This window comes from Strigops habroptila, chromosome W, assembly GCF_004027225.2.
Source record: "Strigops habroptila isolate Jane chromosome W, bStrHab1.2.pri, whole genome shotgun sequence".
In the NCBI taxonomy this organism is placed as follows: Eukaryota; Metazoa; Chordata; class Aves; order Psittaciformes; family Psittacidae; genus Strigops; species Strigops habroptila.
The window spans coordinates 1,105,993-1,132,487 of NC_044301.2; the positions used below are offsets into that span (position 1 = coordinate 1,105,993).

Genomic DNA, 26,495 nt, shown 5'->3' on the forward strand with positions numbered 1-26,495 from the left:
TTCTTCCTTCATACACTTTTCCTCTGCTCTGTTGTGGGTTCTCCACAGGCAGCAGTTTCTTTAGGAATATCCATCTTCTCTGGCGTGGATTCTCCACAGGCTGCAGGGAATATCTGCTCCAGCACCATAGAGCACCTCCTCCTCCTTTCTCTTACCTCGGTGTTGTCTCTGTTGTTTCTCTCTTTTTGTTCCCCTCTTTTTGTTCCCTCCTCCTCTCTCTGTCCAGTGTTTTCTGCTCTTTCTTAAATATGTTTTCACAGAGGTGACACAAACTTTGCTGATGGGCTCAGCTTTGGCCTGTGGTGGGTCCACTGCCAAGCCAGCTGTGTCCAGCACAGGGCAGTCCCTGACCTCTTCCCAAAGAGGCCACACCCCTGTGGCCTGCCCCCCTTGCCACTTACATCCAATACAACAAGGGATACAGATTTAAGACCAAATCCTATTTTACTCATCTAAGTAATTTCAGTCAAGCTAGTAATTAAGTCATCTGAAAGTGAAGATAAATGATACTCCTGTAATTGGCAAAGTGCAAAATCAAAAGGAATAGGTCTGATTTGACAAATTGGGTTAACCACACTAATTGTCAGCCTCACATCTTCTTATGGTTAGAGCATGATTTTGAATCCATATCTGAAAAAGGGAGCTGAAAATTAAAATAAACCAGGTTTCTTAAACATTAAAAATCAAATTAAATAGAGAAAACATGACAAACTAAACTTTTTGTCCCATCAGTAGAGCTACACCCTGTTGTACTAAGAAATGTGAAATACAGAGCTTTCCCCCCTTCCAAATTAAAGGATGCTACAGCCGCCATTAAAAGGAAGGCATTCAGAATTTAAAAATTAAGTAGCTTTTTTGGGGTTTTTTTGCAACATTGCCCATCACCGGCAGAGTAAACAGAAACAGACTACAAAATGCATGCTTTAAATAACAAATATACTGCTACCTTTTAAATATCTTTTTCTGCCTATGGAATCTCAAAAAGAACAGTAACGAAAATTTAAAAAAAAAAAGTAATTTCAAACTGTGCTAGGAAACTAAGTAACCTTTAACTCTCAAACATATAATTCTTATAAATATACAGACAAAGGATTAAGATTCAAGCTACCTAAACTTTCCCTCCCCCTAATTGCAAATGAATACTTAGATTTATGTCCTGTTTATCCTCAGAATATATGCAACATTTCTCATTCCTTTTGTTTAAAATACAAGAGAGGATAAGTGACCCAGGAAGCAGATACATTCTGATATCTCAAAAAACCCTTACATGGGCAGTTTTAAATACGATAAAGAAACCGACTGCTTATACATATATATCAAAATAAAACCTGCACTGGTAGCATAAGATGACAACATTAGATATAGTTAAAACAGGAGATTAAACTGGTTTACAATCTGTTACATTTGGTTCCCACACTGCAGATTAACAGATTACACTGTTACCAAATAACCTTGCTCTCCAGTAAACTGACTGAGTAGGCACAGATCACAAATACTTGTTTTAACTGAGTTTGTTTTGGAAAACTTTTCAGAATTTCAATAGTGGAACAGTTTTCACAGTATGCAAAGCTTCAGACAGAAATATGACAAGATGGTAGCCTGGACCCTAAGTTTGTTAAACATAGAAAAGGATTAAAGTAAATAGATTAGGTGGTAAACTATCAGAAGATAAACTATCAAACTAATGTGAAAGACATCAGCATCGAAAAAGGTAATTGCATTCAATTATAAACTACTGAAGTGCATTTTCTCTCAAGCACTATAAAATCTACACTGTGTGATATATGAGTAACTGAAGACTTCTAGGTCTCAGGGCTAAGTAGTAAAAGATACAGAACCCAAATTTGGTTTAGGGTGTTTGAGATTTCATTAACCTAGTAACTAGCTGTCAAAGAAGAATGAAAACCTGATTTGTTTGCACAATATATCAGATATATCAGAACCTATACCAGGGAACTCAATTACTTCTTTTCTAAATCTTATTTTATAGCTAGGTTTCCATGCAAAAGCAGCCACATATTTAACAGTTTCAATATAGCAAATGAGATCTCCAAACTATGAACTACACGCATTTCTATAGCACAGGAGAACAGCTACTTATGGCCATTCTTCAGAAATATTTAGGAGATGGCTTTAACTGTCATTTGAAACACTAGCCAAACAGGAAGTGAACCCTTCTGAAGGCAATGGAAAGCATAATTTTTAATAGGTAAAAAGAGTTTGGAAGGCTAAAAGTATACCTAAAATGGCAAATACCCAGGCACAAAAAATAAATATAACTCTAGTTATTTGACTAGGCAGGAATTCAGCCAAAACTATAGGTGTACATGAATTACCAAGGAGTGAATCCGAGCATTAACCAGAATGAGAAGCTAAAGGTATTATGGTAAAAACTGAAATAAAGAAATAATTTCTCCCCTGGAGAACACTGGATATTTTTTCCCCCGCTGTAGTGTAGTCAAGCAATGCCAAATGAGGCATCAACCAGTAAAAGCTCAGGTAGGACAAAATATAATAAGATGCAAAATAACTAAAGAATAAAGACAAAAAAAAAAAGCTACAAAATAGGTAGCCTAATTAAAGCCATTTTTGTTAGAGAAACAAAGGATAGCAAAGACAACACACACATCTAGACAAACATTCATTTAATGAATGAGGAATAAAAATCTGATATTTTTTGGTAAAGAAAAACATGCATCTAGTAGAATTCTCTGATTACACCTAAGGAGCAAATAAACCTGGCGACAGTTTAACAGAACTTGCAAGAAGCACACCAGAAAACTCAGTAGTTGTTTATATAACTGTCTTGAGTTCAGCTGGAACAGTTATTTTTCTACTTAGTAGCTGGTGCAGTGCTGTGTTTTCGACTTCAGTCTGAGAACAATGCCGATAACACAATGATGTTTTTAGTTGTTGCTAAGTAATGCTTACTCTGATCAAGGACTTTTCAGTCTCATGCTCTGCCAGTGAGGAGGGGCACGGGAAGCCAGGAGGAAGCAGAGACAGGACACCAGACCCAAAGTAGCCGAAGGGGTATTCCATACCACAGCATGTCATGCCCAGTATAGAAACTGGGGGGAGTTACCCAGAAGGCCCAGACTGCTGCTCAGGTCGGGCTGGGTATTGGTCAGTGGGTAGTGAGCAATTGTATTGTGCATCACTTGGGTTTATTGTTGTATTTTTCCCTTCCCTTTTTAGTTTTATACTCTCTCCCCTTGTTATTTCCCTTATCATTATTAGTAGTGGTAGCAGCAGTAGTTTTGTATTATACCGTAGTTACTAGACTGTTCTTATCTCAACCCATGGGAGTTACATTCTTTTGATTCTCCTCCCCATCCCTCCAGGAGCAGGGGGAAAGAAGGGGGGGAGTGAGCGAGCAGCTGCGTGGTTCCGAGTTATTGGCTGGGCTTAAACCATGACAAGAACACACTGGTATCTATTAGCAGGAAGTAGAGGTACAGAGACAACTTTTTCCAGGGCATTAGTCACTTCAACTTCAAAATATGACGTAAGCCACAATAAGAGGTTTCTCTAGAAGGCCTGATCCATACTGCCAACATGAAGCTGTTAAAAGGAGAGAACAGATTTACTACACATGCAGAGGTCCTGACATACAAGTTCCAGCACAAGATGAATCTCTGACAGGTGTGGGAGGTGAAGGCAACAGGATCTGCATGATGAGCTTGAGCAACACTCTGAATATAAGCTATGAGGCCCTGATACCAAATAAGCCTTGGGAAACAGATAAGCCAGGATGTTGAAAAACAGAGAGTGTAACAAAGAATTTTAATCGAAGGCCAGATGTGAAGCAAGGAGGCTGAACTGTCGCCACGTGAACAGAGCGTGATCAGCATTGTGATTGGACTATTGTACGCGTGTTTAACCTATGGGATTTTCACAGAATCCAATGAGATTAAGCGTGGCATGCCCAGGCATGTTAGGAAAGTACCGAATGAGGGTATAAAAGGGGTTTGATTGTAATAAAGTTTGTCTCAGTATCCTCACCGACCTGAGTCCGTGCCTTTTGATACGCCACAGACAGGCAATGAAATTTTAAGGTTCGTAAATTCCCAGCATCAGGTTTCAGTTTAGCCTGCATCCTGTGGGCTTGAGCCATACACAACTCAAGCTCCACATCATCCTTTGCTTACAGAAGGATCAAGGAATTGGCTAACCTGGTAAGGAGAACTTTAAACTAGGAAAGGTGGGTGAAGGGGTGCGTTATTGAGACCACACACAGAGCAAAACATGGCTTGATCTGGCATACCTCCAGCAAGTGCGTTCAGCCAAGGAAGTGCCTACAGGACATTACTCTTGCACCCCTCCTGGGAAATTGACATGCTTGAATACCTCTCCAAAGTGCTTGTATAGCAATGCATGCGGTATGGGAAACAAGCAGGAAGAACTAGAAATCTATGTGCAGTCACAGGGCTTTGATCTCATTGCAATTACAGAGACATCATGGGATAGCTCATGACTGGAATGTTGACACGTTTTTTAGGAAAGACAGGCCAGGGAGACAAGGTGGTGGAGTTGCCCTTTATGTGCAAGGACACCTGGAATGTCTGGAGCTCTGTCTCAGGGTGGATGATGAACGAGTTGAGAGCTTATGGGTCAGGATTAAAGGGCAGACCAGCAAGGGTGATACTGTTGTGTTTGCTACAGATCACCTGATCAGGAGGATGAAGTAGATGAGGCCTTTTACAGACAGCTAGAAGTAGCCTCACAATCACAGGCCCTGGTTCTCATGGGGGAATTCAACCACCTTAACATCTGTTGGAGGCACAACACAGCGAGGAACAAACAATCCAGGAAGTTCCTGGAAAGCACTGATGATAACTTTCTGATACAGGTGATGGAGGAACCAATGTGGAAAGGCGTGTTGCTGGACCTTATACTAACAAACAAGGAAGGAATGGTTGGTGATGTGAAAGTTGGATGCAGCCTGGGCTCCAGTGACCATGAGATCATAGAGTTCAATATCATGCAAGGAAGAAAGAGGGCAATAAGTAAGATTGAAACCCTCGACTTCATGAAAGCTAACTTTGGCCTCTTCAGGGACTTTCTTGGAAGAATCCCATGGGAACGGGCTCTAGAGGGAAGAGGGGTCTAAGAGAGCTGGTTAATATTCAAGAATCACTTCCTCCAGGCTCATTCCCCATGGACAAGAAATTGAGCAAAGGGGGTAGGAGACTTGTGTGAATGAACAAGGAAGTCCTGTCAAAACTCAAAGACAAGCAGGAGACATACAGGAGGTGGAAGCAGGGACAAGCTGCTTGAGATGAATATAGGGATGTTGTCAGAGTATGCAGAAATGTGACAAGGAGAGCCAAGGCCCATTTGAAATTGTATCTGGCTAAGGATGTCAAGGACAAGAAGGGCTTCTTCAAATACATCATTAATAAGAGGAAATCTAAGTAAAATGTGGGCCTGCTAATGAATGGAGAATGGACCCTGGTGACAGAGGACACAAAGAAGGCAGAGATGCTGAATGCCTTCTTTGCTTCAGTCTTCAATGCCAAGGCCAGCCCTCAGGAATCCCTGACCCAGGAGACCAGGGAGCAGGTCTGGAGAAAGGAAGTCTTTCCCTTGGTTGAGGAGGACTGGGTTAAAGATCAGACAAACTTGACATCCACAAGTCCATGGGCCCCAATGGGATGAACCCATGAGTGCCGAGGGAGCTGGCAGATATCATTGCTAGTAATATGCTCTAGGTAACCCTGCTTGAGCAGGGAGGTTGGACTAGATGACCCCTGGTTGTCCCTTCCAACCTCAACCATTCTGTGATTCCATGATCACAGGCAAAACAGACTCAACTTGGGGAAAATAAATTAATTTATTGACAATAACAGAGTAGGATAGTGAGAAATAAGAACAAAACTAAAACCACCTTTCTCCCATTCCTGCTTTTTTCCAGGTCTATCTCCTCCCATCTGTCCTGAGCAGCACAGGGGGATGGAGAAAGGGGATTGCAGTCAGTTCATAACGTTTCATCTCTGCCTCTCCTTCTTATTCACACTCTTCTTCTGCTCCAGCATGAGTCCCCAATGGACCACAGTTCCTGCCAGAAGCCTGCTCCACCGTGGGGTCCTCCACAGGCTGCAGGCTGGATATCTGCTCCAACGTGGTCCTCCATGGACTGCAGGGGGACAATGTGCTTCACCATGGTCTTCTCCACAGGCTGCAGGGGAATTTCTGTTCCTGCACCTGGAGCACCTCCTCTCCCTCCTTCTTCACTGACCTTGGTGTCTGCAGGGTTATTTCTCTCACATTTTTCTCACTCCTCTCCCTCACAGCTGCTGTGCAGCATTTTTTGCCCTTACTTAGATATGTTATCACAGAGGCGCCACCAACTTTGCTGACTGGCTCAGCTTTAGCCAGTGGTGGGTCTGTTTTGGAGATGTCTGAAGCAGTCTCTGTCCAACATGGGGATAGTTCCTGATCTCTTCTCACAGAGGCCACACCCCTGTAGCCCCCCTGCTACCAAAATCTTGACATTTAAACCCAGTACAACTCCTGAGATACATAAAGAAGAAATTAGTGGAATCAAATTACCACCTTAAATGAGAAATTAAAATCAAGAGCAAACAATAAATCCTTAGTAAACATGTATTTAGGGATTTCTCAGATCTGTATCACATAAGAGGAAAGTACATATTACAAACTGAATTAGATCATCTCCCATTAACTAATTTTTAATCCTGACTAATTGTACTGAGATAGAGTTAACTTTCTTCATAGCAGCCTGCATGGTGCTGTCCTTTGTATTCGTAGCTAAACCAGTATTGATAACAGCTGACTCCAACTGAACAAAGGGATATTCCATACCATATGACATCATACTCAGCACTAAATGCTCAGAGAAAGGAGGAGGAATTGGGGGAATTTGTGGTTATGGCATATGTCTTCCCAAGCAACCATTATGTGTGCTGAGGCCCTTCTTCCTGTGAAGCGGCTAAACATCTGCCTGCTGATGGGAAATAGCGAATTAATACCTCTTTTTGCTTTGCTTGCACACACAGCTTTGTCTTTCCTTATTAAACTGTCATTATCTTGATCCCTCTATTTACTCCCTGTCCTGTGGGAGAGGGGAGTGAGCAAGAGGCTGGGTGGGTGTTGACCAGGGTCAACCCACCACACTAATGTATTTATGAAAGTTAAACACTGATGATTCAAGATACAAAGCTACAGTGCTTAGGAAGAAACTACCCATGTGAGTAGATGTTTAACACAAGATTTCTTGCACATTCCTGTATGGCATCTGTTAACATCTATCACCTCAGATGGAGTACTGGGTTAGTTGAACCACGGGACTGTTCTGGTGAGAAAGTACTAGCACTCCATGACCTACCACCCAACAAATGTTCAAGTCATTTACATCATATAAAATAAACCAGGTTTTATAAAATCACCACAAATGTATTTTTCCTGTAACCATATAACTCAAGAAAAGTCCATTCCAACAAGTAGGAAAGCCAGGAAAGCTGGCAGGAGGCCTGCATGGATGAGCAAGGAGCTCCTGACTGAACTCAGATATAAAAAGGAAGCATACAAGAGGTAGAAGCAGGGGCAGGGTACACACGACAAGTATAGAGATTGTAGGGCACAAGAAGACTTTGTTACAGTAACCTAGGATAGTTTGTCTCCCCCATCCGAGTATGTAGAGTCCCAAGCACATCTTCTCTCATTACGGTAACCTGGGATAGTTTGCTTCCCCCTCATCTGCACATACCCACCCATGAAGGCTAGCTGCGCATCTCAGAATTCGGACAACAGCACCTGCATTACATCAGTAAGTTTGCTAATGAGTAAAATAGGACATTGCACATACAATATGCAATGGATATTATGCAAGTATTATTATCCACCCCTGTTGTGCTTCACTTCTTAGCAGGGCTCCACTGCATTGGGTCCCTATTAGATTAGCATCAGTGTCCCAGAGCTCTCACCATGGTAACACTATGCTTTCATTAAAGATAGCTTTCACTTTGCTGAGCGTTGTGCCTCATCCCTGAGGGATCGGAACCTGCTTTTCGCTCATAACACTTGGTGCAGTTGGCAGGATCCATCAGGTACAATGCTGTTTTGGTCACAAGAGGCCCTGCTAAAAAGTCTCTCCCCATCTTTCTTACAGGCCCTTTTTAAGTACTGAAAGGCTGCAATGAGGTCTCCCTGGAGTCTTCTCTTCTCCAGGCTAAACAACCCAAACTCTCTCAGCCTTTCCTCAAGGACAAGGTGCTCCAGACCTCTGATCATCTTTGTGGCCCTCCTCTGGACCCTCTCCAACAGGTCCATATCTTTCCTGTACTGAGGACTCCAGAGCTGGACACAGTACTCCAGGGGGGGTCTCACTAGAGCAGAGTAGAGGGGGAGAATCATCTCCCTTGACGTGCTGGCCACGCTTCTTTAGATGCAGCCCAAGACACAATTGGCCTTCTGGGCTGCAAGCGCACATTGCCAGCTCATATCCAATCTTTCATCCACCAGTACCCCCAAGTCCTTCTCCTCAGGGGTACTCTCAATCCCTTCATCCCCCAGCCTGTATTAATCCTGGGGGTTGCCCCGACCCAGGTGCAGGACCTTGCACTTGGTCTTGTTGAACTTCATGAGGTTTATGTGAGCCCACTTTTCAAGCTTGTCAAAGTCCCTCTGGATGGCATCCTATATACAAACTTATATATTAACTGAAGATGTTTTTAGCTTGGCTTCCTTCAGTAACAATGCTTATGTGACTAGTCAGTGCATACAAGATGCATGCTCAAGAACTTCTGAATCTTTCATATGATTGTTGTCAAGTTCACAGACAGAAATCTCATAGATATTTATGTTCTTAAATAAAAGCAAACAGCCAAGCAGGAGGAACCAGGACTTGAATATTTGCAATTTTACCCTCAGCTTTTGAATGTGTGTTTCACACCACTGAACACAGCAAAACTTCAGCTGCCACCAAACCTTTATCCAAAATATTGTTTTGTAGCAATTAGTAGAGAGTTACAGAAAAATCTTAGCATAACTTGTTTTAAAAAAAAATCGGTCACAACCAATCAAGACAAATCTGTAGGACACAAAGCTTCATTAGCTCTGCTACTCAGTTCCTTGTTCAATCTGCTACAGTAGAAAGTCTTAAACAAACTGAGAAGTACTGTAAATAACAGTCTGAAATTCTTTATCTACTGTATAACAGCATTTGATCAGAAACATCGTACTCTTAACCCAGCAGTAAGTGAGAACCAATTGTCATAACATGATCCCCTACCCTCAAATCCATTACTGGAAGAGAGGAAGCTACTCTCCACTCTAATTTCATGGGTTTTAAATTATAAAGCTCTTCTCAGATAGAGGATACCTCTTTAAAATTAATTTGTGTCCCAGTTACTGAAAAAGCAAGCAGGAAACGTGAGAAATCAGCCTTTTGCAGCTTAGATCATTCTTTAGGACCCTTGCAAAGAGAGCTTACAAGCCAGTGAAACAAGCGGTTCTGTGATGAGCTGAAGAGCTGGTTTTAACCCCAAAAAGTACTTTTAACTAGGAACCATTCTTTAGACAGAACAACAACAAAAAAAAATCTACTTTGTGACTACTTAAAGAAGTAGACATTCTAAAGTTTCAGAGACCTGGCTCAATCTTGAAGACAAGGAAAGGTTTCATTTTGAAAAATTAGAAAAATGAGAGTGCTAAAAAGATTGAATGAGACCTAGTTTTCTGTAAGAATGAGAAAAAGGCAATTTTTCTAAAATCTGTTCCAAATTGTAAGAAAGGGAACAGATTCCCTAGAATTTCTTGAATGAATCCTGAAATTGATAAGAACTAGCAAATTTAATTCCTAGGAGAGTGCTTTTACTAGCAGCTGTAAAGCACTGAATTATTCAGACACAACATATCAACATTGAAGAGGAGTAAAAGAGGCAGACCTCTGAATAGATGGAACGTGAAAACCAAAACAAAAATCAGATCCAAATATCCAGCAAATATGCCAAAATTATGGTTTGAGCAGAGACTAGTATTTCTTCTTTTTGGTTCTAAATAATGTTATGTTATACCACACTGAGGCTAGCAACAGTATTGGTGCCTGATAGCCCAAGTATTCAACCAAGGGATGGAGTAGAGGAAACTACAAAAGTATTTGGAGTACACTCCCAATTTAAAGAAAATCCACAGTGGGAGGAGGTGGGAGTAGAGATATGTCAGTCAAGTATCCTCATTCATGCTATACTTTCTCTACTAAGGTAATGTCTTGTTAAAATTATCAACCAGAAGGGTAAGCAATATGTTACAGTCCTCTTCAGTAAAGTTATGCCACTAATGAAACAGTTTGAAAAAGCAGCTTTCAGAGATCTGGAAAACTTATTAGAGTAGACTCTCAGAAACAGAGGACAAACAAAGCAACCCCTCCTCAAAGGAGTGGCTTTATCATTAGCATATATGCTAGTCAGGAATATTTTGGGCTACATGAAACATACCTCTTAAAACTGCATTACTTTTCAGTCTGCCATCCAGAGGCCTGAAAAGACAGAAAAAAAATCTGAAAGTTATCATCCAAAACTCCTTAAAATCCAGCTACCACGTAGAAATCTTAACCTACTAAGTTCACCTAACACTACCTACGTGTATTAATTCAAAGTAACTCAAAAGAAACATTCATTTTTAGTAAAGAGAAAAAAGGAAAGCCTGCCAGAATTAGAACAAAAAGCAACTTCAGGAAACACCCATCCTCTATGAAAGGACAAGCTTACCACAGAAAAGTAAAAATAGCTCAAAATTCAAGCAGTCCTGATACCATGTGGTGGCAAAAATACTAAAGCCCCAAAATTATCTGCTGTACTGGGTCTGGCTAGGATGGAATTAATTTTCTTCATAGCAGCCTGTATCCTGCTAAACACCAGCACTTCAGCTGGCTGGCACCTGCAATCCCTCCAAAGCTGCCTCTGACAATCAGAACACCCACAGTGTCATCCACAAACAGCTTGGAGCCCATCATGATTAGCAGAGCTTATTCAAAAGGAAGAGAGCTATGGCAATACAGTGCTGTTTTGGATTTGTTACCAAAACAGTGTTGATAACACACCAATGTTTTAGCTGTTGCTGAACAGTGCTTACACAACGTGAAGGCCTTCTCCATTTCTCATTCTGCCCCACAGCACGCAGGTTGGGATGTGCAAAAAGCTGGGAAGGGACACAACCAGAAAGGTTGACCTGAACTGACCAAAGGGATCTTCCATGCTGTATAACGTCATGCAGCACCAATAAAATCGGAGGGGAGGGGAGCTTTGGGTAAGTAGCCATTACTCAGGGACTGTCTAGGCATTGGTCTACTTGTAGGAGGTGGTGAGTGATTGACTTTGCATCATCTTTTTTTCCATTTTTTTCTTTCTTCTTCCTCTTTCCTTAGCTTATTATATTATCTTTATCTCAAAACATGAGTTCTCTTGGTTTTGCTCTTCTATTCTCTCCCCTGTCCCACTGGTGGGGGGAAGTGAGCAAGCAGCTGTGTGGTGCTTAGCTGCTAGCTTGGGTCAATCCACCACATCTGCACAGATGAGAATGACAAAAGAAAATGATTGGCCTGTTTAAAAGAAGATTTGGGTTTGAAGATTCCCATCAAACAGTATTATTCTCAAAATCTATTTAAAAGTATCTGCTCTCCATTTCACTGAATTTTCAAAAAATATTCAGATGGAAATCTGTCATATCTCAAAAAATCTTCATATATTTTCCAACATAAAAGGAAAAAATATTTTTCCATCACTTTCGAAACAGATGATAAGCACACAAACATTTTAGCTTGACAGAAGGCGGCAATTTTTTAAAGGTTAATTCACACAGGAAATAGCCAGATGTTATGAAGACAAGCAATGAATACTGCTGTATCTTCCCCCATCAAAAACAAAGGCATAGCCTGCAATTATTAATTTTGCTTTTATATTGCTTAAGGAAAAGATAAACACTATAGTAAAATGAAACTTCATGACAGCAACAGATGAAAACCAGAATGTAATGCAACTAACAATCTCTCAGCACCTCCTTTGGGTACTTTTTTTTTATTGCATTCAGAGAAAATTCAAAGAAATGTTAAACATTGCCACACTGAAAGCAGAGTGGCATTAAATGCTTTTTTGTTGGCACCAACAACAAAAAACTTCACACAAAGAAGAGAAAATCCCTTGGCTGTAGAGGAGAATGGACTTCAGGATGCACCTGCTGTAAGAGAATCCATTCCTTCAGCAAAAAATATCCTAATTTATACAGTGGTTGAAGAAACTGAATTACAGGTTTATCACCTGAGCATTCTAAAAACACATGTCCTGGGTTCAGCTGTAACAGCTGTTTTTCTCCTTCCTAGTAGCTGGTGCAGTGCTGTGTTTTCGACTTTAGTCTGAGAACAATGCTGATAACACACCAATGTTTTTAGTTGTTGCTAAGTAATGCTTACTCTGATCAAGGACTTTCTCAGTCACATGCTCTGTCAATGAGGAGGGGCACAAGAAGCTGGGAGGAAGCAGAGACAGGACACCTGACCCAAACTAGCCAAAGAGGTATTCCATACCACAGCACATCATGCCTAGTATATAAACTGGGGGGAGTCACCCAGAAGGCCCAGATCGCTGCTCTGGTCGGGCTGGGTATTGCTCAGCAGGTGGTGAGCAATTGTACTGTGCATCACTTGTGTTTATTGTTATTTTTTTTTCCCTTTCCCCTTTTGGTTTTATATTCTCGCCCCTTGTTATTTCCCCTATCATTATTATTATTGGTGGCAGTAGTAGCAGTTTTATATTATACTTTAGTTATTGGACTGTTCTTATCTCAACCCGTGGGATTTACATTCTTTCGATTCTCCTCCCCATCCCTCTGGGAGAGGGGGGGAAGAAGGGGGGGGAGTGAGTGAGTGGCTGCATGGCTCTGAGTTACCCGCTGGTCTTAAACCACGACAGCACAGCACAAGCTTATGATAAATGAAGATGTTTTCTAAAAGGGATTATCAAATATCTCCCTTTACTTGGAGGGAACACAGCAATGTTGTAATTCAGATGGAAGGAAAGAGTGGCACTTCTTGAGAAGAGAAAATCAAAAAGCCAAACTGGTCCTATATCACCATATGCTACTGTGGCGTATTGAAAGCATGGACTCAGGTCGGTGAGGATACTGAGACAAACTTTATTACAATCAAGCCCCTTTTATTCCCTCATTCGGTACCTTCTCAACATGCCCGGGCATGCCACGCTTTTCCTGTTTCCCAACATCCTGGCTTATCTGTCTCTCAACATCCTGGCCCATCAGCCCAAGGCTTGTTCAGTATCAGGGCCTCATAGCTTGCATTCAGAGTGTTGCTCAAGCTCATCATGCAGATCCTGTCACCTTCACCTCCCACATCTCCCCCTTTTTTGTTTTGTACATCTACTATCAATACCTGTTTGAGGGCTCGATCAATAAGACATTGCATAAGTTTCATTAAACAAGGAATACAAATTAACAAGCTAATAAACACTAACAAAACAAGACCTCCTAATACAATCAATTTTTTTACCCATGCTCTTATTCCAGCAAATAAACCTGAAAAAGGGTTCCAGTCATCCTCAACCTGAAGTTTTCCTGTGAGTTCTTTAAGAGTTTGTATACTTCTGTGAACCAATTCAGAGTGGTCTGAAAGGTTCATGCAACGTAGACCTTCAAAGTCCTCACACCCATGACCATGGGCAAGAAGAAGAAAATCTATGGCAGCCCGATTTTGTAAGGTTGCATGTCTTACAGAATCTGTATCAAGGAGGAGACTGGAAAGAGCATTAGATGTGGCATTTGTTTGCTTTGCAAGCCAACATCCTAATTTGTTTAGAGTTGCAAGAGCTCGTGCAGCAGCTACTCCTGGTGCAAAAAAGGCCGCTGAGATTATCTTTGCAGGACTCCAGAATGTAGCCGTGTCTTTGCAGTCGGGAGTAAAAGCATGAGCAGATCTTTTTAACCTGCAGAAATGGTGGAATTTAGTATAATTCAGTATCATAGAAATATTTGGGGTTAACATTGTTAATCTGCCTAAACTACAAGGGCCTCCTCGTAGGTGAGAAGGGATGCCAGGCCATGCTCGATCTCCGCAGATTAGAAAGACGCCTCGGGGAAGCGATATAGGACTATTAGAGGAGCATTTTGATAGACAGACAAAGAAGAGTTAACAGTTTGAATTAATGATTGATTCTGACCTGTATAATTAAAATACAAACATTCATCCATTTTAACAGAACCTAACAAATCAATTTCTTGAGGTTCAGAAACTAAAGAACATTCATAGGGTGTGTATCCCCCACTCCCCCCTTTTTGTTTTGTACATCTTGGCCCATGGGGGAGTGTGGGATATCTGTTGTTGGAAAAGTATTAAGGTAGGTTTGGCTGTATATCCAGGTCCATTATCAGTTTTAACTTTTTTTTTTTCCATGCAGCGAATCACTTTATTGCCTACTGCTCTAGCTTTTATACCATTCTAGCAAAAGCTATCTTTAGCCTATTGCTCTAACTCTTATATACCAAGCTATTTTATCACATCATGTTTAGTTCCTAGTTTACAGTTTAGTTTTTTCAACTTTCTTCCTCATTTCACAAACAGTCCCAAAATAACCAGTTCCTTATCTTTCTGTTCTCCAGCTCCTGTCCAGCTGGGCTGCTCTGCTTAATCACAAAGTGTACTTTGCTTCTTCTTTAACTCTTTCTTCTCCAGCCAAGTAGTTACTTCTCTTTGGCAGCGATCAAATAGTTTCTATCCTCTCCCACATAGTGTATTGCATGTCTGTCATTATCAAACAAAATAACGTTTTAAAATCATTTGAGGTAAATACATGAGTATCACAGAAAGACTGTATCAAATGGGTTGTATATGGGGCCCCAAGTCCGTGGTCTGTCACTGTTCGCCTGATATCTTTGATAAGAGCATACGAGAGACCTTCCCATTGCGGATCTTGATCAGGCATACACACCACAGGGAAAGCACGCAATACATCCGCATCCCCCGCTCGTCTTGCTTCTCCCTTTATAGCTGCCCATTTATCATGAGGGTCTGGGGGATATAAATCAGGCTCCTTTTCCGGATCAGTAATCCCTGGGTCAAAAGAGTCATCTGGGTTATCATGGGAATTATCAGGAGGCAGAACTGCAGGAGCAGCAGCAACAGGCTGAGTTTTTGGTCTTATGGCAGAGTCCGCCAAAGAGGGGGGTGGAGGGGGAGCCAAAAGTGCCACTTCTACTTCCTTTGATTGTGAGTCGACATGAGCTTTTAAAGTTTCAAAAATAGCTCGCCAAGGGGTCAGTAAAGTGGCGGCAACCTTATCATTTTTCGTGGCACGGTCCCACAGATAAACACCAATTTTGTCCCAAATCTCCGCAGTATGAATATTAGTGGAATTAATAAATGGGTCAGCTTTTGATGCCCATAGAAGAGCATGTTTCAATTCTTCCTCATCTATTTTCTTCCCATACTTCTTAAGAATATTAGTAAAGACTTGTAAAACACTTCTTTGTTCTTTTGTTAAAGCAGTCCCCATAGTTCTCAGCCGCTTACCTTCGTCCAGCGATAGGTAATAGAGCGCTCTGGATATGCTTCCTTTCAGCGTTTAATCCTGTAGTTTGGCTGAGCTACGCCACCGGATCGACAGCTAGTCTTCGTGCCCCACGGTGGGTGCCATTTGTGGCATATTGAAAGCACGGACTCAGGTCGGTGAGGATACTGAGACAAACTTTATTACAATCAAGCCCCTTTTATTCCCTCATTCAGTACCTTCTCAACATGCCCGGGCATGCCATGCTTTTCCTGTTTCCCAACATCCTGGCTGATCTGTCTCCCAACATCCTGGCCCATCAGCCCAAGGCTTGTTCAGTATCAGGGCCTCATAGCTTGCATTCAGAGAGTGCACGCACACTCTCACAGAGGACACTAACATGGCCAGCTACACAAACTAACAGACAGGGTACTGCCTTTAACAACACCCACATATAACAGTACCAGAACTCATATAAAACATAAGTACAGCTAGGCAAGTTTCCCTCCTCCTCTCTGGCTGATCAGGATTAAAGTTGAGTAGTGAAAACACATGTACTCTCACTCTAGATTCACAAGCACACATACATTCAGAGATTACTCAAATATCAACACGGCCCCTCTGTCCATCTAATACCCATGCTCAGATCCTGAGCCCTCTTACCCACTATATGGGTCTCCTACTTGCCAGCTAGTCTAGTTTGATACTTGCTAGCAAACAGGTGCATGCACTCCCACAGTCATTTCACAGGCACCCCCACGCTCTCAGATCTCTCCAATATGGGCGCTGGCCCTTAGCCAGTCTGATACCCCTGCCAAGATCCTGGGCCTCGTACTTAATGGCTAGTCCAGCTTGAATTTTGCTAGCAAATTAGAGACACATACACATGCACAAAAGGTTAAGGTAAAATGCAAACATTCCACCCCCTCCCAGCAGCTGGCACCTAGACACAAGCCCTGCGACCTGCTGTCCCCACTTCGGCTGCTGATGCTGTGATCCTCATTCACTTCACTCACCCTGGTCTCCCCAAGTAGCTGGCACCCAGGACACAAACAGGCCCTATGACCCACAGTCCCAGCCCAGTGGCTGATTCCAAGACCTTCACCCACTCCAGGTGCTGGCACTGAGAATCCCACTTGCTCTAATTGCTGGCACCACAAGCCCGGGGGTGTGTACACCCCCAGTCTAACTCCAGTTGCTGGTCCCATATTCACTCATACCCATTCCCCCAATAGCTGTCACTCCAGACACATGCTCCTTTGATCCATGGCCCCTCCAACTACTGATGTCGAGACCCTCACTCACTCCAGCCACCTAAATGGAGAGTAAGTTCAAACTTACTTGGAGCAAGGAAGTTTTGCTGGAATTAACAAAATACCTCAAAATTAAAAGGATTTTTTTCTTCAAAATAAAGTTTTTAAATATTCAAAATTTTGAAAAGATTCTTCCTTGACTGGTTCCTGATGACTGGAAGAAGGGAAAGATCACACCCATCTTCAAGACGGACAATAAGGAGGCTCGAGGGGTCAACAGGTCAGTTAGCCTCACCTCACTCCCTGAGAGGGTTATGTAGCAAATCCTCCTGGAAGCCATGTCCAGGTACATTAACGAAAAAAAGGTGATTTGGAACAGCCAGCATGGATTTACCAAAGGCAAATTGTGCTTCACCAACCTGATTGATAGATTTCTACAATGACATGATGGGTTGTATGGACAGGGGGAGAAAAGTGAATATTGCTTACCTTGAATTTAGCAAGGCCTTTGAAATGATCTCTCATAGTATCCTTGTAGGCAAATTGGTGAGGTATGGACTGAGTAAGTAGACTAGAAAGAAGTCAGTTAGCAATGGTGCTAGTGCCCCTGTGATAACATATTTAAGAAGGGGGGAAAAAACCCTGTGCAATGCCAACTTCAGCTACAGAGAGGAGTGAGAATCTGTAAGAGAAACAATTCTGCAGACACCAAAGCCAGTGAAGAAGGAGGGGGAGGAGGTGCCCCAGGCACCTGAGCAAAGACTCCCCTGCAGCCTGTGGTGAAGATGATGGTGTTGTGGTTTAAGCCCAGCCAATAACTCAGAACCACGCACCCTCTCACTCACTCCCCTCTTCTTCCCACCACCCCCCGCTCCCGGCTCCCAGGGGGATGGGGAGGTGTCGTGGTTTGAGCCCAGCCGGTAACTCAGAACCACACAGCCGCTCGCTCACTCCCCCCCTTCCTCCCCCCGCTCCCGGAGGGATGGGGAGGAGAATCGGAAGAATGTAACTCCCACGGGTTGAGATAAGAGCAGTCCCGCAACTAAGGTATAATACAAACCCACTTCTGCTACCACCAATGATAATAATGATTAGTGAAATAACAAGGGGAGAGGATACAATTGCTCACCACCCGCCGACCGATACCCAGCCCGACCCGAGCAGTGATCTGGGCCTTCCAGGTAACTCCCCCCGGTTTATATACTGGGCACGACATGCTGTGGTATGGAATACCCCTTTGGCTAGTTTGGGTCAGGTGTCCTGTCTCTGCTTCCTCCCGGCTTCCCCTCCTCCCTGGCAAAGCATAAGACTGAGAAAGTCCTTGGTTGGAATAAACATTACTTAGCAACAACTAAAAACATCGGTGTTATGAGCGTTGTTCCCAGGCTGAAAGTTAAAAAACACAGCACTGCAGCAGCTACTAAGAAGGAGAAAAATGACTGCTATAGCTGAACCCAGGACAGGAGGAGAATCGAAAGAATGTTACTCCCACGGGTTGAGATAAGAACAGTCCAGTAACTACAGCATAATACAAAACTACCACTACTACCACCAATAATAATAATGATAAGGGAAATAACAAGGGGAGAGAATATAAAACTAAAGGGGGAAAAGGAAAAGAAAACAATAAACACAAGCAATGCACAAGACAATTGCTCACCACCTGCTGACCTATACCCAGCCTGACCCGAACAGCAATCTGAGCCTTCTGGGTAACTCCCCCCAGTTGATATACACTGGACATGATGTGCTGTGGTATGGAATACCCCTTTGGCTAGTTTGGGTCAGGTGTCCTGTCTCTGCTTCCTCCTGGCTTCCCGTGCCCCTCCTCACTGGCAGAGCATGAGAGACTGAAAAGTCCTTGATCAGAGTAAGCATTACTTAGCAACAACTAAAATCATTGGTGTGTTATCAGCATTGTTCTCAGACCAAAGTCAAAAACATAGCACTGCACCAGCTACTAGGAAGGAGAAAAATAACTGTTACAGCTGAACCCAGGACACCATGGTCATAGAATCATAGAATAAACTAGGTTGGAAAAGACCTTTAAGATCATTAAGTCCAACCTTTACCCCAGGACTGCCAAGTCCTCCACTAAACCGTGTCACTAAGGGCCTCATCTATATGTTTTTTGAACACCTCCAATGAGGTGATTCCACCATTTCCCTGGGCAGCCTGTTCCAATGCCTGATTACCCTCTCTGTGAAGAATTTTTTCCTAATATCCAATCTAAACCTCCCCTGGCACAGCTTGAGGCCATTACCTCTTGTACTTATTACTTGGGAAAAAGAGACCAACCCCCACCTCGCTACAACCTTTCAGGCAGTTATAGAAAGCAATAAGGTCCCCCCTGAGCCTTCTCTTCTTCAGACTAAACAACCCCAGTTCCCTCAGCCGTTCCTCACGAGACTTGTGCTCTAGGCCCTTCACCAGCTTTGTTGCCCTTCTCTGAACCCGCTCCAGCACTCAATATCTCTCTTGTAGTGAGGGGCCCAGAACCGAACACAGGATTCGAGGTGCGGCCTCACCGGTGCTGAGTACAGGGGGATGATCACTTCCCTAGTCCTGCTGGCCACACTATTTCTGATACAAACTAGGATGCTGTTAGCCTTCTTGGCCACCTGGGCACACTGCTGGCTTGTGTTCAGCTGGCCGTCAATCAGCACCCCCAGGTCCTTCTCTGCCGAGCAGATTTCCAGCCACTTTTTCCATGGTGAGTCAGGCTGTCCCCCTGCAGCACATAGAGCTCCATGGTGGAGCAGATATCCACCTGCACCCTGTGGAAGACCCCACACCAGAACACGTGGATACCCAAAGGAGGCAGCGACCCTGTGAGAAGCCCATGCTAGAGCAGGCTCTTGACAGGACCTGCGGACCCATGGAGAGAGGAGCCCATGCTGCAATGGGTTTGTGAGCAGGACTTGTGACCCCACAGAAAGGACCCATGCTGGAGCAGTTTATGAAGAACAACAGCCTGTGGGAAGGACTCACGTTGGAGAAGCTCATTGTCCTGGTTTTAGCTGTAACAGATTTTCATTCGTACTAGCTGGTACAGTGCTGTATTTTAGCTTAAGTCTGAGAGAAAAGTTAATAACACACCAATGTTTTAGATCTGGTATTGCCCTCTCTAGTCCTGGTATTGGCCCTTCTTCATCTTCCTTCACTAAATGAGTAGTTTTTCATTTCCATTTCCTCTTGCATATAGGGGCAAGTGATACTGGCACGGATTGGTCCTTTGGTTCAGCTGCAGTAACTGCTATCTGGGTTGGAGTGGCTGCAGTGTCTTTCACTTGGGTTGGAGTGGTTGCAATGTTTGTTGTCAGAGTTGGAGTAGCTGCTGTGATTGTCACTGGGGTCGGAGTAGCTGCTGTGCTTGTCATGGCTGATGGAGTAGCCACAGTGTCTGTTGCTTTGCCATCAGATCCAGAGACATCCATTTCCCCTTGAGGGCACTGGATAGTGTTGAGCAGAGCTCTGTAGACATAGGCCAGGTCTCAGCACGTTGCGGTGATTTGTACCTCTCTCGTATTGCCAGGATGAAAGCAAACCATTTCTAAGTGTTTTACTAGTTTTTCTGGATTTTGCACTTGTTCAGGGGTGAAGTTCCAAAGCACTGGAGGTGCCCACTGGCCTAGGCACTTGTCCACACGATCCCACACACCCTGCCACTCATGACTGTCCAGCCTCGGAGAAGATCTCTTGGTGGTATTCTTAGATAGTTGTTTAACCTTAAGACCTAAACCATATACAGTAACATGCTGGTTCCCAGAAAAAAGACCAGGTTGGTTTCAAGGATATTCAAAATCTTGAAAATTCTCAAATGCTACCATAAATAGCCGGGGGCGTGTGTGTGGAAGGTGTGGGAGGATGTCACATCCATAGGTTTGCCTTCTGAGGGGGAAAAAAAACCCATGTAATTATAAATAATTCCCATTAGATGGCTCACAAAGTATAGAGGTGACGGCAATGCTGACTACACATACTGGATAAGTTTCACAACCAGCAATGCTATCCTCAGTGGCAGAGCATGAGAGACTGAAAAGTCCTTGATCAGGGTAAGCATTACTTAGCAACAACTAAAAACATTGGTGTGTTATCAGCATTGTTCTCAGACTAAAGCAAAACCACAGCACTGCACCACCTACTAGGAAAGAGAAAAATAACTGTTACAGCTGAAACCAGGACATGGTGTTTATCACCTTTGGGGCCTGGGCTAAGGTTCTCATTTTGTTGTACTTTATAATAGTGGCTTGTGATAAGATGGAATTGCTGGTCATGACGATGTCAGTTACTCATCCCTTTTTCACCTTGTGCAAGGCATTTCACACTGTCCCGCACTACATACTTGTCTCTAAATTGGATTTGATGGATGGACCACTCAGTGGGTAAGGAATTGGCTGGATGGTCACACTCATAGAATCATAGAAATGTAGAATAGTTAGGGTTGGAAAGGATCTTAAGATCATCTAGTTCCAATCCCCCTGCCTGGGGCAGGGACACCTCACCCTAGACCATGTCACCCAAAGCCCTCTCTAACCTGGCCTTGAACACCGCCAGGGATGGAGCATCCACAACCTCCCTGGGCAACCTGTTCCAGTGCCTCACCACCCTCACAGTATAGAGCTTCTTCCTTATATCTAACCTGAACTTCCCCTGTTTACGTTTGAACCCATTACCCCATGTCCTATCGCTACAGTCCCTGATGAAGAATCCCTCCCCAGCATCCTTGTAGGCCCCCTTCAGATATTGGAAGACTGCTAGAAGGTCTCCACGCAGCTTCTCTTCTCCAGGCTGAACAGCCCCAACTTTCTCAGCCTGTCTTCATACGGGAGGTGCTCCAGCCCCCTTACCATCCTCATGGCTCTCCTCTGGCCTTGCTCCAACAGCTCCATGTCCTTCTTATGCTGAGGACACCAGAACTGCACACAGTGCTGCAAGTGAGGTCTCCCAAGAGCAGAGTAGAAGGGCAGGATCACCTCCTTTGACCTGCTGGTTTCGTTCCTTTTGATGCAGCCCAGGATGCGGTTGGCTTTCTGGGCTGCAAGCACACGCTGCTGGCTCATGTTAAGTTTCTCGTTGACCAACACCCCCAAGTCCTTCTCTGCAGGGCTACTCTGAATCTCTTCTCTGCCCAACCTGTAGCTGTGCCTGGGATTGCTCCGACCCAGGTGTAGGACCTTGCATTTGGCTTGGTTGAACTTCGTGAGGTTGGCATTGGCCCACCTCTCAAGTGTGTCAAGGTCCCTCTGGATGGCATCCTTTCCCTCCAGCATATCAACCGAACCACATAACTTAGTGTCATCGGCAAACTTGCTGAGGGCACGCTCAATCCCGCTGTCCATGTCGCTGACAAAGATGTTGAACAGGATCGGTCCCAACACCAACCCCTGAGGGACACCACTTGTTACTCATCTCCAATGGGACACTGAGCCCTTGACCACAACTCTTTGCGTGCAGACATCCAGCCCCTTCCTTATCCATTGAGTGGTCCATCCATCAAATTTATGTCCCTCCAGTTCAGAGACAAGGACATTGTGTGGGACAGTGTCCAAATGCTTTGCGCAAGTCCAGGTAGATGACGTCAACTGCTTTGCCCCATCCATCAGTTGTGTAGCCCCATCATAGAAGGCCACCAAATTGGTCAGGCAGGATTTCCCCCTAGTGAAGCCATGTTGGCTGTCACCAACCACCTCGTTGTTTTTCATGTGCCTTAGCACGCTTTCCAGGAGAAGCTGCTCCAAGATTTTGCCAGGCACAGAGGTGAGACTGACTGGTCTGTAGTTTCCCGGGTCTTCCATTTTCCCCTTCTTGAAAATTGGGGTTATTTCCCTTTTTCCAGTCATCAGGAACTTCACCTGACTGCCATGATTTTGCAAGTACGATGGACAGTGGCTTAGCAACTTCATTCACCAGCTCCTTCAGGACCTGTGGATGGATTTCATCAGGTCCCATGATCTCGAGACTGATCCTCTCCTACGGTGGGCCTAAGGTCTTCATTCTCACAGTCCCTGCATCTGACTTCCAAGACTTGGGCGGTGCGGTCAGAGCACTTGCTGGTGAAGACTGAGGCAAAGAAGTCATTGAGAACCTCAGCCTTCTCCAAATCCAGGGTAGGCAGTTCTCACGTTTCCTTCCGGAAAGGGCCCACATTATCCCTAGTCTTTCTTTTTGCAGCAACATACCTATAGAAGCCCTTCCTGTTACCCTTGACATCCCTTGCCAGGCTCAATTCTACCTGGGCCTTAGGCTTTCCTGACCTGATCCCTAGCTTCCCGGACAATGTCCCTGTATTCTTCCCAGGCCGCCTGTCCTCATTTTCACCTTCTATAAGCTTCTTTTGTCCTTCTGAGTTTTCTCAGCAGTTCCTTATCCATTCATGGACATCTCCTGGCCCTCCTGCCGCACTTCCTTCTTGTCGGGACACAACACTCCCGAGCTTGGAGCAGGTGATCCTTGAATATCGACCAGCAGTCTTGGGCCCCCCTGCCCTCTAGGGCTGTATCCCATGAAACCTTACTGAGCAGGTTCCTGAAGAGGTCAAAGTCTGCTTTCTTGAAGTCCAGGGCAGTGAGCTTGCTGCATGCTCTTCTCACTGTCCTGAGGATCTCAAACTTTACCATCTCATGATCACTGCAGCCAAGGCTGCCTTGGAGCATCACATTCCCCACCAGTCCCTCCCTGCTGGTGAGCACGAGGTCTAGCATGGCACCTCTCCTTGTTGGCTCCTTTATTACTTGAAAGAGGAAGTTGTCTTCCACACAATCGAGGAACCTCCTGGATTGCTTGTGCCGGGCCGTACCACCCCTCCAACAGATATCAGGGTGGTTGAAGTCCCCCATGAGGACAAGGGCCTGCATGCATGAGGCTGCTCCTATCTGCCTATAGAGAGCTTCATCAACAGAGTCCTCTTGATCATGCAGACTGTAGCAGATCTTCACAGTAATGTCCCCCATCGCAGTTCTCCCTTTGACCCTGACCCACAAGCTCTCTGTTAGCTCATCATCCGTCCCCATGCAGAGGGGGTATAGATGCCCCATCCCTCTAAGTGTTGAAGGCCAGGCTGGATGGGACTTTGAGCAACCTGGTCTACTGAAAGGTGTCCCTGCCTGCGGCAGGGAGGGGTTGGAACTAGATGATCTTTAAGGTCCCTTGCAACCCCAACCATTCTATTGATACCAAATTAAACAAGTATTTCATTGTGTATAGAGACATAGTCATGGATGAGGCTACAAGGAACCTCAGGATAAGGAAGGCGTGGAACGAGAGGACCAGATGTCTTCTTTCAAATCAATGTGGGTCTTCCTCCTGTCGATAAGGCCTGAGAAATAGGTAAACAGCTGCAAGAGAGGACAGCTAAAGGAGCCACTCGGGGTCATAAATTTGCCCAAACAAGAACATGTAGTTAACCGGCAAGACTAAACACACTTTCCAATGTCCTTAAATGACAGATTGCCATAAAAGGGTAAAACGAGTGGGGGTATTTCTCCCCAAATGACCACCACAACCCCCAGAGACCACTCTTCAAAATTCACATTGCCTGGGCCAGGGCCTTATTACTTAAATTACCATATGCAATGAGTAATGAGAATTGGGTGGCCATTTCACAGAATTATAATGAATATGTATATAATAAAGGTATATAAGCTGGAAACTGTCTCTTCTTGGTGTGACTGATAGGTGGAGTCATCCCCTATGCACCCAGTACCGTAATAAAGTACTGGGCGGTGCAGGGCAATCCTGAATGGAAGGGATTTCAAAGCATTCTCCTTTAGGTTGTATCCTAAGGTACTGGAATAAGTTTGGGAGTGACCCCTTGATGCATACATTGGTGGCCAATGTACAAGTTCAAAGGTCAGGAGAAATAGCTTGTTAATGGAACTGTTAATTATAATACGATTTTGCAATTGATGCTGTTTTGCCGAAGGGAGGCAAAGTGGGATGAATTACCGTATGTCGATTTATTCTTTGATTTGTGGAATAATTTGGATTTGCGAAAGGTGTGTATGCATATACCTAAAGATCCTATGGTATTAGCATTGGAAAAGGATAATAAAAAACCATTCAAGAGATGATGTTCTGCATGTAGTACTGGTAAGCAGTGTCTTAAATATAGACAGGAAGAAGAGTATGTGGAATTATTGGTTGGGAACAGGGATGGAGGACAGATTCAGATTCAGATGGGGAGGAAAGTCACGGTGCTGGAGGTAAGAGCTTTAGCCCCACATCAAGGCTAACAAGGAGAGATGCTCCCCTAAGCATACAAGCTCCCTTACAACAGGGAATAGGGGCGGAGGGACCGGTAACTACCAAGGTGCCGTTTTCTGTGTCAGATTTACCAGCCTGGAAAGAGTTAGCCGGGACCTATAGGGAAGATCCTGAGAAAGTATCTAAAGTGATGGAGATGAGATAATTATTAGAATGCAAGACCCAGATTGGAATGATTTACAAGTAATACTGGATACTTTGGTAGCATTGCCGAGGTGAGTATCTTGAATTGCCGAGGTGAGTATCTCCAGAGAGGACACCTTTAACACCGGAGTGGGGGGAAGCACAGTGTCCAGGAGCCTCAGTTCGGAGTGGCAAGAGCGACCGAGGGAGCCTCAAGTCCTAGACAGGACTTGCCCAGGAGCCGGCAGCTCAGCTCACGCAAGCAGCTGACTTACAGGGGGCGGAGCCAGAAGTGACGGCACCAGCCCTCAGTGGGTAAAAACCCATCCCAGGGAGCGCGAGCGACCAGGAGCGCGGCGAACAGGGCGTGGCGCGTCAGTCAGGGTGTGGCGCGGCAGTTTGCGTGGCAGTTGGCGCAGGCAGCGAGCAGGATGGTGAGCACTCGCCTCAGGAGCAGGGCCTGCTCTGGGAGCTCTGCCCCGGCGGTGGCCAGCGTAGGCACCCAGACAGAGCCGATGAGAGGGGAGGCTGCGGCGCAGAGCTCGTAGTGTAGAAAGTGCCTCGACTGGTCTCTTGAGGCGAGGGTGCACAATGGACAGGGCTGCACTCGGTGCGCCCTGGTGGAGGTGCTCCTGCAGCAGGTGGCTGAGCTGCGGAAGGCTGTTGGAGAGCTAAAAGATGCCAGGGAAGCTGAGAGGAAGCTGGGCTGCTTGCTCCAGGCCCAAACTGTACAGGGGCTGTAAACATCTAGCATTGCTCATATAGGAAAGAAGGAGGGCAGCAACCCAGGAAGCTGGGAATTAGTTATGAGAAAAACTAACAAAAAAAGGAGGAAGAGGACAATTAACGACAAGGGGCTTCCTCCTAAATCTGATGTCCCCACCCAGAACCGCTTCACAGCTCTGCAGGGGGCTAACGAGAAAGCACCCACTGCACCTAATGAGCATCCTGCTGATGCACCAGTAAAGAGGATCGCTACTGGTGCCTCCAGGAAAAAGCGGAGGGTCATATTAGTAGGGGACTCTACTTTGAAAGGCACAGAGGCACTCATCTGCCGGCCTGATCCAGTCTCGAGGGAGGCGTGGTGCCTGCCAGGGGCTCGGATCAGGGATGTTGCTGAGAGGCTGCCTGGTCTAGTGAGTCCTGCTGACTATTACCCCCTTCTAGTGGTCCATGTGGGTGCTAGACATATAGATAGCAGTAGCCTGGAGAACATTAAGAAGGACTACAGAGCCCTGGGAGAGGTGGTTAGGGGCTCTGGAGCTCAGACAGTTTTTTCATCAATTCTCCAGGACAAAGGGGAGGACCTTAAAAAAGCTAGGCGCGTTTGGCAGGTTAA

The 26,495-nt window shown here is 44.7% G+C and overlaps 1 protein-coding gene across 7 annotated transcripts in view; it reads right to left on the reverse strand.

The window, feature by feature from the left end:
- LOC115601766 (polycomb group RING finger protein 3-like) overlaps positions 1-26,495 on the reverse strand; it is a 111,016-nt gene that overhangs the window by 76,132 nt on the left and 8,389 nt on the right. For 6 of the 7 annotated variants that reach the window (XM_030472155.1, XM_030472156.1, XM_030472154.1 and 3 more), the window contains exon 2: positions 10,461-10,501. The gene's annotated coding sequence lies outside the window, so the exon portion shown is untranslated. Of the gene's footprint in view, positions 1-10,460; positions 10,502-17,257; positions 17,486-26,495 lie in introns of those variants that run through there. The other variant, XM_030472151.1, reaches the window with a different exon arrangement.